The following is a 16,379-nucleotide window of genomic DNA, read 5'->3' as shown; positions in this document are numbered from 1 at the left end:
TCAGGAATGAAGGTTGGAGAAAATAAAGGATGTAAGCAGGTGCTCGAAGTACCAGGAATGAATGAAGGAGCTGCTGTGATAATGTGAATCCAGAGCTTACATGTAATATGGGGAGGAGTACGTTCCATTGTGGTCATACACATTCCTGCATTAGTGATTCCCCAAAGTGAACTCTATATTGATGAATTTCCAAAAATGACTGAACACCAGAGAAAGAAGAGGTTGTTCAACCTCTGCCAACTGAAGAGGGAGAACTAGTTCTCATCAAAGTCAATAGAAGCATATAACGATATACCAGATGAGCATACCTTATTCAGCAACACTGCCATGATAATGACATCTATATTTATGCCAGGACTTCAGACTGCAGTGAATGTCAAGTGGCTGCAGATTACCATATGAGAACTGTTACAGGTGATTAATGCAATAATAAAAGGATTTAATGCAACCACAGAAGAACTAAGGCCATTAGGTTTATGACCCTCCAGAATAGGTATGTCTTGGACTTAATTACAGCAATGGAAAGATGCGTGTGCACCAAAATCAAGCCTTCTTGCTGTACCTTTACACCTTCCTGTGATGGAGAAAATGGAACCCTGATGGAAGCAATAACTATGCTGACAACCTTGCACACAAAGATGGGCGATGAAGTTAATGAGACAGCAGGGGATGACTGGTTTTCATTTCTGTTTTTGTGGATTCCAACTTGGCTGGCAAATGCCTTCAAGCTACTTGGAGCAATACTATTGTTGGCATTGATAGGATTCTGTGTTATAAGGATTATTTTGGGACAATGCTAGAAGACAGCCAAGAAAGCTTTTGGGATGAAGATAATGATTGATATAGATGCTGAAACTGGGGAACACATGCAAAATGAGGGCAGTACTCATGAGAATATAAAGAAAAGTCCCCTGGTGACCCCAGGAACAAAGTTCTACTACCCTAAGGATCACAAGATATATGTTGGATATTCTGTCCTCCATCTGGGGATTGCTGCCATATGACCTGGAGTGTGGATGAACACATAAAGAATGCAGGTTGACTCAAGGGGGGGTGACAAAGATATGGATCCCAAAGAAACCACAGAATGAAGAGAAGATGAAGAAGACTGAAGAGGAGAAGGTGGTCGAGCAGCTGGATACATCATCCCTAGCTCCCGCCCCCACACATCCATCATACTGAAATAGCAGGAGAAGAGCCCTATGTGGGATACCAGGTATCATCACAATACCACATCGCGTTTATGAGCGTTGATATGCACTCAGACAACCGTATCGAATGTACCCTTGCACTGAAAGGGTGGAAGGATGTCAGCACACAGCATTGGGCATCATAGAGCTATAAGTGAAATCTGACGAGGGCAGAGTGACGTCATGTAGGAAAGATACTGAGATGTACTGAAACGATATGCAAATACTTAAAGAATAAAGATGTAAGTAAAGTAACAAGAGGAACATGTAATTGAATATAAAGAAATCACTTATGCAAATAAGATAAAGTTACCTGCCGACCAATAAGTGTATATACGCAGAAACGCAAGGTAGATGATTTAGATAGAAGCTTACTGCAATAGAAACTATAAAATGTGTAAAGCGGCCATGATGGAAAGATGGACATCAGATCGTGTCAAGCTACCTCAGAGACAGACCAGGGGTGCAGAGTAAAGAGACACTAGAAAACCAGCTTGTTGTGTGAGGAATAAAGAGAGAGTCTGCTGGCCTGGGAACAAGGATGCCACTTCCAGGAGTAATTGCAAGGGACAAAGGGAGTCAAGAGGATGAGCCATGTACGTAAAACATATTTCTCTCAGATTAAGTAAAGAGGAAAACATCTGCAATAGCCAAGAATTGGACAATAAAAGATGCTAAAAACCTATGCAAAGTGGAGTGAATAAGTCTGTAGAGGTCAAGAGGAGTAATGACACCCAGAACAATTGAATCAAAGAGCAGTAAATAGAAGGTTGAGATGAACATATTTGTGGTCTCCTCACACGTGATTCAGAAGTCGAAAACAAGGGCTATTCATTAAGCTTCAGACAAAGATAATGGCGTGTCTACACTTCCTTAAAAGTCCCAGGGTAGAGAACAGGCTGCAAGGTCAACTACAAAGGAGAAGCCTTGGCTTAGTGCCGGAGCAACGAGAGATGATGGACTAATTGGGAAAGTGGGGAGTAGTCTGACATTACTCTCAGCATCTTGGTTCCATTTTGCTTACATGCTGCTAACAAACCGAAAGTCCAAGGTTGGGAAAGCCTGCCAGCCAATCAGAGGGTCTATGTAGCAACATTCTATACAATGCTGCGAAGATCAATCCACTGCCATTATCCTCCTATAATCAGTATTATACATATTTAGAGGTGTGTCAAGGCATACCTACCAGATAAGGGGCATCCAGTAATATTGTTAATGCTTACATGATGTATAGGTATATATGTTTCCTTAACCAATCCCTCCCTTTAATAGGTTTTACAGTTTACCACATAGGATGACTTTATAGATGACACATATCAAGGTATAAAACCTTTGTATAATCAAGTTTGGATGTGAGTGTGTGGACTACAGCTTGTTATTCGCCAGATTGCCCTACTTTATTTTTATGCAGATAATAAAGTAGTACTTTGCCATATTCTTTGAGTCTGTCTGGTTATTTGGGTTCAAGATCGTTATTGTAATTCCCTCTAGCACACGGGACACTTCAATGTACTAGAGCACATCCTTAAAGGCATTTTGGTGACTGATCTTACAGAAAGACAAAAGTGGCAAACAGGCTGCCCTTCTGGAAGGGGAATGTTCAGGAGAAGATTACCTCGCTCATATAAAGGTGTTGAGAAGCACTAATGTGAATCTTGTCTTTTCTGAAAAGTTGTTGAAAGGCACAAAATTACAAACTGCTGAAGCTGTGATAAACTTTAGTTATCAATAGATTCAGAACTTCAAAAGCACTGTTGATTGTGAAACACTATCGGGCAGGCAAATAGACACGCATGTTGAATCCTTTAGAAGAAGGGCCTGGCAGGAGAGTGAACCAGGTGGAAGTAGAAGTGCTGTGAAGTTATCCTGACAAATATACAAACTGTGATTTATGGTGTTGGCAGAAGAGTTGAGAAAAGCGGACATTAAGAAGTGGTATATCTTTGACATTTATGAGTTGCGACAAAATCCTCCTGACCAAGAATATCATTGATGCTATTAGATGAAGTTGAAATAATTATTCAAGGAAGAAGAAGAAGAAGCTTTCCTTTGTTGAACATAGGATTAACATAACTTTCTTTTGACAAGTTGAAGGTGCAAAGAACTGTGTTTGCACTTTATTGTAAACCAGGATTTCCTTGTTTCATTTTGTTGAACATTGGAACTGACTCCAACTTGAAACCTGGGGAAGGGGAGTTCACCCAGGTCATGAGGAGAGAGTTGAATACCTTTCAAATGCAGTTATTACTGTTGTGAATTGCCATATCTGTTCTTGTGTATTTTATGTGTAAGTGTGGGGCACACATATCCTTTGTTAGAGTGTTTCCTTTAGGTTATGGTAGGGAGGGGAATCCTTGTTGGGGTAGGGATAGTGAGGCGTTTATTGAAACCTATGATTTAATAAAATGGCATATTTTGAGAAATCATCTAAAAGTTGTCCGCCTCACATTTCTGATCCTTCACACCATACTCTGGCTAAGAGAGCAGCAGCTGGACAGCTTGCGCACCCCTGTCTGGGGCTAACATGACGCAACTTTGATTAAGTTAATAAGGAATTGAGTGCAACATGGCAGGTTCGACCAGAACCAATTTGAATATACACACCATATTGAGAGGAAGAACTATATCCAGTTGCCAGGTCAGTGTACTAAAGTACTTTTTCTTGTTTATATTTGACAAGATAGACTGAAGTTTACATGATAATTTATACTTATTGAATACAGAACTATCAAGTACTTGATTGATTGTGCTGTTTAGTTTATACAATTGAATGGAGGATGAGACTATATTGATTGGCAGCTAGGTAAGAATTCTTTAAATTTGATCTTTGAATTTGTTTTGACTAGAATGATTGATTAATTATATATACATATATTCTTATTGCCTTCACTGTGGTGCACGTTGCCTGCTAACAGCCGGTGCTTTGTTATAGGGTTAAAGGCTAACCATTGCAATGTCAAAAAAATGTTTTGCTTTTTGCCACTGTAAACATGATCAAAAACAGCTTTCCTAGCAAAACCAACCTCTTAAAGCACTCCATCCAACTATTTCAGTGCAAATAGCTTTAAAGTATTTAGAAACAATTCATCCTCAACATGTTGACCAGCATGGACTTTAAAAAATGGCATTTAAAAGTCAAACACTTATCTGTCTGTGCCACGCGTTCCACCCCTATGCAGGGACTTACTCAGGCGAAATGAATCAATTTGTTTAGTGCAAACCTTCTTCTATTTGTACTCTTTTGTTGGGAACTCATGTGATTTATTCTGAAGGTAATCCTCTAACTAGCTGAAATGCTAGCGGCCATCTTGGACCTCTATACTTATACTAATCCACATGGATAAAAAAGTAGAAAGAGCTCATATCTCTGTCTGTTCTGACAGACCGTTACCAATTGCGTCTCCCATTCGAGTAAACGTAATTGTACTAATTAGTACTAGTATATTGGTTTGTTCGACTTATATGCCACTTAATTTCAAATAAATCACTACAGTCTAGTACTGTGTGTACTGAGTGTTTGACTCTAACGTGCCATGAAAACTAAGCTACGGTGCGGCGGCTCCCACATTAAATTTATTTATTTATTTTACATTTATAAAGCGCTCACACAGCCCGCAGGCATCGAGGCGCTGTTACAGGAATTGTTTGTTTTTCTTAGTTGCGTAATTGTATTTTTTCTTTTTTTTTTGTCTTAGTTACGTATTTATAACGCGCTTAAACACCTAGAGGTTTCTAAGCGCGGACCCGGGGATCGAACCTGTTGTTGCTTCGTGTCATCTTGCTTCCAAGACGCGCACGCTGCCGCTGAGCTATCCTCCCGGGATGCGGCACACTATTAGTGCTTCAAAGGTATGAAGGAGAGATAAGCATAAAAAACAACAAAAATGTTTGAGGGATAAACAAGATTATCAGCATGGAAGAATTTACACATTTGCTCGCAAATTTGATGAGCCCATTAAAGAGCATCTCTTGAAGAAGAAACAAACCCCTCCCATCACGAATGTGATAGCAGCTGAGTCCACCTCGTCAGAGATAGAAACATCCGATCCTGAGCTCAAACCAATGAGGATGAATTCTTTAGAGGAATTCAAACTCCTTCATCTCAAAAGTTGAAACGAGAGAAAACCAAGGGCGAGACCACCAGGAGGCGCAAGAGGAGGACAAACAAGAAAACCCAGAGGGGGAAGAAATGTGGGTGATACCAGTTCACAGAATCGATCACACATTTTAGTAGAGGACAAAAGACCAGAGGGAGAGGAGTCCCAAACAAGAATTAAAAGCAAGAGTATTCAATATTTTTAAAAGAAAAATTACAGATTGTGAGCAAGAAGTATTAGAATTGAGATTGTCTTTTTGCCCAACGCAGGACTTTAACTTTTTGGAAACAAGAATAGATCTCTTCAAATTTTTGAGGAAGCGGAAGTTCTTTGCCACAAAGATTAGTGGGTTACATTCTCTCTCCTGTGACTCTATACCAGAAACAAATATTCTCAGTGTTAAAGACATGGAAACAGTGAAAATCCTTGACAGTCTACAAGAATCCCAGATTCGTTTGACAGATTCTGGAATTAATGGTCACTCTGTCTGCGAAATGTATGGGACAGCGACAGATCACGTCCAAGCGAGTGGTCTCAAAATTAAATCCACCTTCAATCCTGCCGTTGTCTCCAATCACACTGATGTGTTTGAAGAATGTGTAATAAGAGATTAAAGAGCATTAACCGATAGACTAAAAGAAATTAAATCGAATCTTACAGTATTACAAGGACAAGCTGTTGATGCATTAAAAAATGATGACACAATTGTTTTCAGACACGCGCATAAGGGGGGAGGTGTTGTTGTTTGAGCCAAGACCAAATATTTTCTAGTGGCCCCCAAACAGTTAGACGACCCACAAAACTATGAGATCAAAGAATTAGAGTAGAGTTCTCAGGAGGATAGCGCACGGGCAACATGCTCACCTTGGAAGCAAGACGACATGGAGCAACACAGGTTCGTTCCCCGGGACTGCACTTAGAAACCTCTGGGTATTAAGCGCGTTATAAATAACCTATCAAATATATCATACATCAATGATATCAAAATTGAACAAGATATGATGCTGAATGAGTATACATTTACCAACCTCTTAGAGAGTGATGGCATTGCTTTTATGAAAAGAGATTTTCCGATTACACCCATTTTGTACTTTATTCCGAAAGTGCATAAGAGCATCACAGATCCTCAGGGTAGATCCACCGTTTCCTTCAGGGGTTCTTTATTAGACAATGTATCCAAATATCTTGATGTTTTTACAGCCTTTTGTTAAAGATCTAAACTCATATGTTAGGGATACAATATATCTGTTGAATAAGATACAAAGTACTGAATGGGAAGGAGGTTTCTTATTGGTTTCCCTGGATGTTACATCGCTTTATACGTGCAGTCAGCATCATAATGGTCTCAAAGCTTGTGTCATTCTTTCTAGACTCCAGATCTATTAGCTACAAACAGCATAACGGTGTTATTTTACAATTTCTTCAGTTCTGTTTAGAGCACAATCTCATTCCGAGTATGGTGGTAGTCATGGCGCTATTTGCGCCATGACTGCCTCCCATACCGGTATCGACTCCGGTTTGGTTCAATGGGGACTTACCGGTCCATTCCAACCTTGGAGGGACCGGTAAGTCCCCATTTACCAAACCATTCCCCATTCCCATTTGAGCCCCCATAGGGCTCAATGGGAATGGGGAGGGCGCAAATAACGGGCCGGCGTATGACAAGCCTGTTATTTGCGCCCAGGTCCCTTAACGGGTCCCATCCTTAACACCTGGTCGGACCAGGTGTTAAGGAAGGGACCCGCTAAGGGACCTCATAGTAGGGCGGTAAGGGATTATCGGCACCGGTCTCCTTACCGGTGCCCGGTATCCCTTACTGCCCTACTCAGAATGAGGGCCAATGTATTCCTTTTTGAAGGTGTAGTATACAGACCGAAGTGTGGGACGGCTATGGGTTTCTGTGCTGCTCCCACCTATGCCAATCTATACATGGGGTGGTGGGAGTAAAAGGTGGCATGTTCTGAATGGATGACATTTTTGTGAGCCAGATTATTTGTTGGTATAGGTGCATAGATGACCTGCTCAAGGGTATATATTACAACCTTAAATGACAATGCTATGAATCTAAGGCTTACATTTGAAAGTAGTGAGGAAAAATCAGTTGTTCTTGATCTAGAACTATTTGTTGAAAATTCTAAAATAAATAGCAGACTACACAGGAAACAGGTAGCATCCAATTCTATCCTCCACGGTACAAGCCATCACCCCAAGAAATTGAAAGCCAGTATCCCCTGTGGTGAAATGATAAGAGCTAAACGAAACTGTTCAAGAAATGAATATTTCCAGAGTGAAGCGAGCAAAATGGGGGCATGTTTTTTGGCAAGAGGCTATACAAGATCAAAAATTCCCAAAGCCTGCAGCCAGACAGTCCTTGGAGATAGAAAAGATCTTTTAAAAAAGAAAATCAGGACTGATGAAAAAGATTTAATTAGATTAATTACCAACTTTAATTCCCAGACTAATGAAATCAGAAAAATTCTGGGTAAAAATTGGTTAATACTACAGTCTGACAAGGATACAGCATCTTATATAATTGATAGGGCACAGATAACGTTGGCAAAAGCTAAATCCTTGAAAGAGCTAATTTCAATAAGTATGTCTAATGTTAATTACAAAGTGAATAATTGGCTAAAAGAGAGAAGTACACGCAGTGGTTTTGAAAAATGTAACAACTGTAAAATGTGTACTTATTCCATGAAAAAAGACAAAGTGCAACTCGGCAGAATGAGCAACACAAACATGTGGAAGATGAAACACAAGATGGATTCTTGACTAGATGTGTAGTCTACGGTATTACATGCCCCTGTGAATTGATCTTTCATTGGTTCTACTATTTGCCAATTGAAGGTACGAATTCTACAGCATTATAGGGCTATAATTAATGGGGATAGCAATTATCCTCTAGATGTTCATTTTGCAGAAAAACATGGTAGGGGTGTATCATCGATGAGATTTTTTGCATTAGCGCATATACCGACTCATAAAAGAAAAGGTAACAGAGAGCGCAAATTGCACAAACTTGAGTCTAAATTGATCATAATGTTTAATACTAAAAAGCCAGGGGGTCACAATACTAGGGAAGGACCGGCCATACATCTGTTGGATGATTAGAGGTTCTATGTCCAGTAATACAATGTACAATACATCCTTTATAGGATTGGAGAAGGATATTTATGTAATGGCCTTTAAGAACGTTGGTCTATGCTACTAAAATCGCATCACAAATTCATAACAACTGTTAACAACTATTATAGTTGTTTTGGTAGCATGGAGTCACTTTGGGATGCATAGTAGAAGACTGGTACATAGAGTATGATCATTGTATCTTAATGTAATTGTCAGTCAGTCCTTTATGGCAAGAATGTGATACTGTAAGAAACGTGTCTGAAATAAGTGTGACGAAGTAGCGTATTTCCATTAATGCACACAAGCACTATCGATGTCAATGCTGAATATTGATGTATGTCTCTAGTAAGATAATTTGAGCAAATGTAACGATATTCTAATGCACATGTCACTTTAAATAGAATGACATTTGAGCCCACATGATTCCAAAATTGAGGTTCACATTTTGGTTACAGAGGTGATGGAGTATAATATAGCCATCATTACATGTATGCAGTGCAGCACCTATGACTTTAAATATTTTTTGCCCACTTGGGTGGGATTGAAATAAAGTGCTAATAGTGTGCAGCGTTTGATTTGGGTGCCGCCGCACCATAGCTTAGTTTTCATGGCACAATAGAGTCAACCACTCAGTACAAGCAGTACTAGACTGTAGTGATTTATTTAAAATTAAGTGGCTTATAAGTTGAACAAACCAATATACTAGTACTAATCAGTACAATTACGTTTATGCAAATGGGATCCGCAATTGGTAATGGTCTGTTAGAACAGACAGAGTTATGAGCTCTTTATACATTTTTATCCATGTGGATTAGTATAAGTATAGAGGTCCAAGATGGCCGCTAGCATTTCAGCTGGTTAGAGGATTACCTTCAGAATAAATCACATGACTGATCACATGAGTTCCCAAAAAAGAGTACAAATAGTAGAAGGTTTGCACTAAACAAATTGATTCACTTCGCTTGAGGAGGTCCCTGCATAGGGGTGGAACGCGTGGTGCAGCCAGATGAGTGTTTGACTTTTAAATGCCATTTTTTTAAGTCCATGCTGGTCAACATGTTGAGGACGAATTGTTTTTAAATACATTAAAGCTATTTGCACTGAAAACGTTGGATTGAGTTCTGTAGGTTGGGTGTTGTCATGAAAGCTGTTTTTGATCAAGATTACAGTGGCTAAAAGCAAAAATGTTTTTTGATATATACCACATTTGAGTGAGAGCTAGGAATGCTATAAATTATTTTTATTTTGTAGATAATTCAACATGTATTATGTTTGGAGGGAACTATTTGCATTGATACAGAGGTCAGTGGTGAGAACGTCCCTGTTTGTATAAAGAAGCATATTGTTTCATTGTAAGGTTTAGTTAGTAATAGCTATCTATCATTTCATTTATAGGAAGACAGAATTAAGAACTCCCCTGAAAAAGGACAGAATAAATCCGAAACAGGTTGGGAGCATGTTATACACTGGAAGAACAATCAATAGCCATTTGTTTATACCTGTCTACCTGAGAAATTATACATTTGGGCTTAAATTATTTTTCTTTTTTTTATAACTGAACATGTAAACAAATAGTGTTTGTTATAAATGATGAAATGTGATGTGTACATTGTTTTTACACATTGTGAAATAAGTATTGATGTTTGATTTAAAGAAATACATACAAAATGCATAAGTAATTCAAGTACAGATTTTTTGTAACTAAAATGATGGAAGGTTGATTCCGGGAACAAGTGCGTTTGTGGAGACACATTTAGATGGTATGTGGTTAGAAGAGTTAAGTCTGCGATTCTGCCATCTCCCTGGTTTGCAGGTCTTTGCCTTCTTCAATGTGTGCTGGTGGATGTGGCGCTCCTGCATGTGTGATGAGTGGGGATCATGGGTCAGAGACAGCGCGTGAAGCTGTGCTGAGCTCTGCCCCTGCCCACACCTTATCATCAGTTCCCATGCACCTCTGGTGGCATGAGCATCACCGATGGTGGGCACAGAACCCCCGGAAGGGTTTAGTCCATGTGTTAACTAGCTCGCATGACATGGCTATGAGGGATGTCCCGCACAGACAGTGCATCCTTCATCAGAACACACATGACAACCACTGGACAATAAATCCCCTTCGGTGTGCTTAGCAAGCATTGATGAGTGGAACAATAAAGGGGAATGCAGAGCATAAAGTGGGGGGGGGGGGCGGAAGATGAGAAGCGAGAAACATTACAAATAAAAACAAGATGGAGATTTGGGAGCTGACAGGGGGAAAAGGATAAAAAACAGGAAAGTGCATCAAGAGAGGAGGTGGAAGGGAGAAGGTGGGGGATGCCAAACTAGCAAAAACCAGAAGGGACAAAATCAAATGAAAGAAAGATTTAAGGCATGGTCTAGTAAACATTTTTATTTAAAAAATAGATAGGCAACATAAAAAAAATACTAGCATTCTCTTTTTTAAAACTTCCTATGTAAAGTTTTGAGGTATTCAAGCTCAAAATTCGCAAAAGCAAGCACATGGGCGCATCCATTTTGTGAAATGGAGGCCCTCCTGTGCTGGCTTTTGCTTTTGCGGCACTAATGAAGGAAAAGCCAGCCAGCTGTAGTAAACAAAAGCTACCGCTAGGTGGCTTTCCCTTCATTAGTGCTGTACGCGGAGGACGGGGACCGGAGACCAGAGCAGGAAAACTGCAGCTGAATCTCGGTAAGTGCTATTTATTTTTTTTTAAAAATAAGCACTAGCTGCGGTTTTTTTCTAAGTTTTCCGGGCTGGAGGAGCCCCGAAAACTTAGAAATAAAACCGCAGCTTTAAAAACGTTGTATTTATGTTTGCGGTCGCTTTTGAAGCGACCGCAAACATAAATACAACGTTATTGTGTTGGAAAACGCTGCGGTTTTTCTTTCCAAGTTTCTCAGGCTCCTCCGGCTCGGAGGAGCCTGAGAAACCCGGAAAGAAAAACCGCAGCGTTTTCCAACACAACCGCGTTGTTTCTGCCTGAATCTGCTTTCCCATTTGGGGCTCTCGGGCTCGGAGCCCGAGAGCCCCAAATGGGAAAGCAGATTCAGGCAGAAACAACGCGGCATTGCGGAAAACAACCGCGTTGTTTCTGCCTGAAGAGAGCCCCAAATTGGAAAGCAGATTTAGGCAGAAACAACGCAGCATTTAGCATTTCCCAAATGGGAAATCAGCTGTAGGTAGAAACACTATGCGGCATGTAAACATAACCGCGTTGTGTTTCTGCAAGCTGTGGCTTTCACTTTGGGTCTCCGGTGCTCCTGGGAGCACCGGAGACCCAAAGTGATAGCCACAGCAGGCAGAAACACAACGCGGTTGTGTTGGAAAACGCTGCGGTTTTTCTTTCCAAGTTTCTCAGGCTCCTCCGAGCCGGAGGAGCCTGAGAAACTTGGAAAGAAAAACCGCAGCGTTTTCCAACACAATAACGTTGTATTTATGTTTGCGGTCGCTTCAAAAGCGACCGCAAACATAAATACAACGTTTTTAAAGCTGCAGTTTTATTTCTAAGTTTTCCGGGCTCCTCCAGCCCGGAAAACTTAGAAAAAAAAACGCAGCTAGTGCTTATTTTTAAAAAAAAATAAATAGCACTTACCGAGATTCAGCTGCAGCTTTCCTGCTCTGGTCTCCGGTCCCCGTCCTCCGCGTACAGCACCAATGAAGGAAAAGCCACCCAGCGGTAGCCTTTGTTTACTACAGCTGGCTGGCTTTTCCTTCATTAGTGCCGCAAAAGCAAAAGCCAGCACAGGAGGGCATCCATTTCACAAAATGGATGCACCCATGTGCTTGCTTTTGCGAATTTTGAGCTTGAATACCTCAAAACTTTACATAGGAAGTTTAAAAAAAGAGAATGCTAGTATTTTTTTTTTTCATGTTGCCTATCTATTTTTTAAATAAAATGTTTTACTAGACCATGCCTTTAAGACAAAAGGGAGAGGAGTGGGTGCATCATCATCTAGAGGAAGGAAGAAGGCACTGTGGGTGAGTGCCCTGCAGCAAAACAACCAGAACGTGAAAATAAAAAACAAAAATAAAATCTAAAATGATTCCTAATAAATAAGAAAGGCAGGGGGTGTGAGGCGTGAATTCCTATTTCATCATCTACCCGTCCTATTCTTATTTCTGGGTTATATCATAATTCCCTAAAACCAAGCCGAATTAAGAACAATTAATTGGCAAGTCACTGGACGGTCTTCGTTCCAACCAAAATAACTATTGCACTCAATAACACCCTCTACACATCGTTCTCTGCTGTTGACCACATACCCATCCTCTTGAAATTCAACAGGTCCATGAAACCCAACCTTGGCATCTTAATACAAAGATTACCGAGGCAGTTTATAGTTTGACTTTTATATGATCAGTACACAAGGCCAACATTATATTTTACATTTAAATAAGCCCCTTTCTTGTTTTAAGAAAACAGAGTCTTTGTTGCTTCTGTCCTCACCACGGAACCTATGTCTAAACACAGCAAATTACTTGTACCAGAAAATGTGGGTTCAGAGTTGGTCTCTTAAATCCAGCAAGAATGATAATTACATCTCAAACTATAGCTCAGAAAGAAGGTTCAGATTCTCATGATCAGATGGAGAAATGGGCTCCACCATTGCCTGCGCGCGGTCTTCACCAGATAAAGACATAGCAATCTGATCCAGCATGGAGGGAAGAGATCTCAGCTTCGACAAAGGAATGCTCAAAGGAAAGGCAATAAGGCTACACCTGACAACCGCTTGAACGAAGGATAAAGTGCGTTTATAGTTCCCTTCCTGTCCTAAATCTCTTTTACAATCTACGAGTGGGTGTGTCATTACATTTTCCTGATGGCTATCTTGTGTAACTTTATTTGTTGATTCGTTAGAGTATTTGTACATTAAAGTTAGCTGATCCCGTGTAATGTTTGGGTGCAATTCGTTGATTGCATTTCCTTCGTGCTCCTGTCACTAACCTTCTAAACTTTAGTTTTCAGCTTGATAATTATGCTGAGAATTAAGCAACATGCACAAAAAAAAGCATTGTCCTTTTCCTCAAAGTTAACCGTTTTTTATTGTTACCTGTGTGCACACCCCTCCTCACCCACCTCCCCATCCCCAACACACCATCTGCAACACCCCTCCCCGCCCACCTCCCCCAGCCCCAAGACACCATCCCCAAAACCCATGCCCTCCCACCTCCCCTGTGCCTAGCAAAAGAGTGGCATATCATATCACCTTTGTGGCCTCTTGCCCTGGCAAGCCTGCTCGGACACTGTTAGATAGGGTCAGATTGTGCAATGAGCGTCATCTTTGGGTCCCAGGCAATGACCCCTCTGTGGAGGTGACGGAGGTGGAGGGCTCGGATTCCTGGCCCCGGATGTGTTGAAATGTGGCGCATTGTGGGAGTGCTTTGCGAGTGCTGTTCTGCTGCGGAGACTGACCTGCCTCGCTACGCTGGCTAATCACCTGGATTACTGCATACTGCCAAGCTGTGTTCCTCGTGACTGCACATCATTGTTTCTGTGCCCTTAGGCCCCGCCTCCACATCCCAGCAGCCTTACAAAAATCGGTCCTGCGCGCATTTTGGGAGTGCTTTGCAAGTGCTGTTCTGCTGCGGAGACTGACCTGCCTCGCTACTCTCCCTAATCACCTGGATTACTGCATACTGCCAAGCTGTGTTCCTTGTGACTGCACATCATTGTTTCTGTGCCCTTAGGCCCCACCTCCACATCCCAGCAGCCTTACAAAAATCGGTCCTGCGCGCATTTTGGGAGTGCTTTGCAAGTGCTGTTCTGCTGCGGAGACTGACCTCCCTCGCTACTCTCGCTAATCACCTGGATTACTCCATACTGCCAAGCTGTGTTCCTCGTGACTGCACATCATTGTTTCTGTGCTCTTAGGCCCCGCCTCCACATCTCAGCAGCCTTACAAAAATTGGTCCAGCGCGCATTGTCGGAGTGCTTTGCAAGTGCTGTTCTGCTGCGGAGACTGACCTCCCTCGCTACTCTCGCTAATCACCTGGATTACTCCATACTGCCAAGCTGTGTTCCTCGTGACTGCACATCATTGTTTCTGTGCTCTTAGGCCCCGCCTCCACATCCCAGCAGCCTTACAAAAATTGGTCCTGCGCGCTGCGGAGACTGACCTGCCTCGCTAGTCTGGCTAATCACCTGGATTACTCCATACTGCCAAGCTGTGTTCCTCGTGACTGCACCTCATTGTTTCTGTTGCTGAACTTTCCTTTCATCAAGCGTTTGGCCTCGACCTTCAAAACCATCCTCAAACTAATATGCTGCTTGTGTATTTTTTAGTGCCCTTAAGCCCCGCCTCCACATCCCAACAGCCCTACAAAAATCGGGCCTGCACGCATTGCGCACACGCATTGTGGGAGTGCTTTGCGAGTGCTGTTCTGCTGATCACCTGAGCAGCAGACAGCTCTCGCGATCGCTTTCCACATAGCACTGCCTCCTGCTCATTCCCCCCTCTGATCATCAATTATCACCAGGTCTACTCTCATGCCCTTCCATACGCTCAAATCAGCAATGCCTTCAAACGCGGACAAACTCTTAGGAACTACACGTTCTGCCTTTGCCAAAGACGTGGAAACTGATGAAGTGAGGTCCAAATACAAAAACAAAACAACCAAAGGCATACGATCCAAGTCTGTGGGCACTGACATCAGACAATTTTGGCCATCCTGCACGAGGGAGTAGCTCACAAACTTCTAACGGCACAAGACCCAGAGCCCCCTTACAAGTCTCTGACGATCTAGAAAAAAATCCTGCCTCTACCAGCGGCTCCTATCCATGATGTCAGGACAAGTCTGCAAATATCGGATGAGGAACTTTTAGCGTGTCGGACCCAGGGATCCTCATCATTTAATCAGATACCTGAAGCGGCATGCCTTCATCAGGTTGATTCAGAAGCATCAATATTACCACCTAATACTGATTCCCTCATTCATGCATTAGATAATACAGGCATACCTGTTTTATACTCACAAATAGTTAGAAACACAATTAATAAGTCTGCCATAAAAGCACCTCTAGAAGTGATCATGAATTCAAGCGATAAGCTAAATACTTCTTTCTATTCTGAAAAGACCAACCTCTGATGAACACAGTATTAGAAACCCAACTTGCTTCAGCTAATCTTCATGTTTCTGATCTTTTCCATTCTCCGATCATGTATTGAATATCCCCTAACTCTGCTCTTAATTCAACAGTATTATCATCTGCCATGTCTTTTGTTACACCTACCCCGAAGCCATCATTTGGCCTAAAACATTTACCCATTGCTGCTTATGAAATTACATTAGCAGCCATGAACAACGGGATATTCAGCCTAACTAAAATCTATGAGCATTTGGAAAAGAAAACCGACAAAAATACTTTGCTATTAAATGCCATAAACACACAATTTGTCCATATATTTGTGGAACTAAATCAGGAAAACCTGAGATTGCGAGAAATTCTGATACAACCCTTGGAAATATCGCCACAAATGGCATTAATACCCATAACGACCCTTGGGGTAGATCGCGAATTGCCCATATTGGGCGTTGATGCTACTGTCTTTCCTCATGTTATAACACACAATCGTTCAAGTGCAACAATACCTGTAGAAAGTGAAAAAAGCCTGGAACCTGAAATCGAGCCTATTGGCGATACTACTATTGTAGAAATAGAAACAACTAGTGTGGAACTCGAAGCAACACAAGAACCCATATTTGAAGTTTTCCAAAACTCAAAACATAAAAGGAAAGCACAACGGTCGAAATTTGTGGAAGGACAAAAGAAAACCAAAAACAAATTGGCAAAAAAAGTCCTTCATTACAGGGGCCAAGAAAGTCATCAATGGTTTAACTACCCATCCTCCACAATCGTCTTGCAAATCACGTGACAAAATTGTTCCTATTGTAATATCTGAACAAGGGAACCAGAAACTAGCCACTAAAATCTCCTCTGGCACTAATTCCAGTTCTTCTCTGGAGATACCC

Source organism: Ambystoma mexicanum, chromosome 14 (genome assembly GCF_040938575.1).
Source record: "Ambystoma mexicanum isolate Mex_15411 chromosome 14, UKY_AmexF1_1, whole genome shotgun sequence".
NCBI classification, from domain to species: domain Eukaryota; kingdom Metazoa; phylum Chordata; class Amphibia; order Caudata; family Ambystomatidae; genus Ambystoma; species Ambystoma mexicanum.
The sequence above is the reverse complement of the archived record's forward strand: the minus strand, read 5'-3'. Positions refer to the sequence as shown.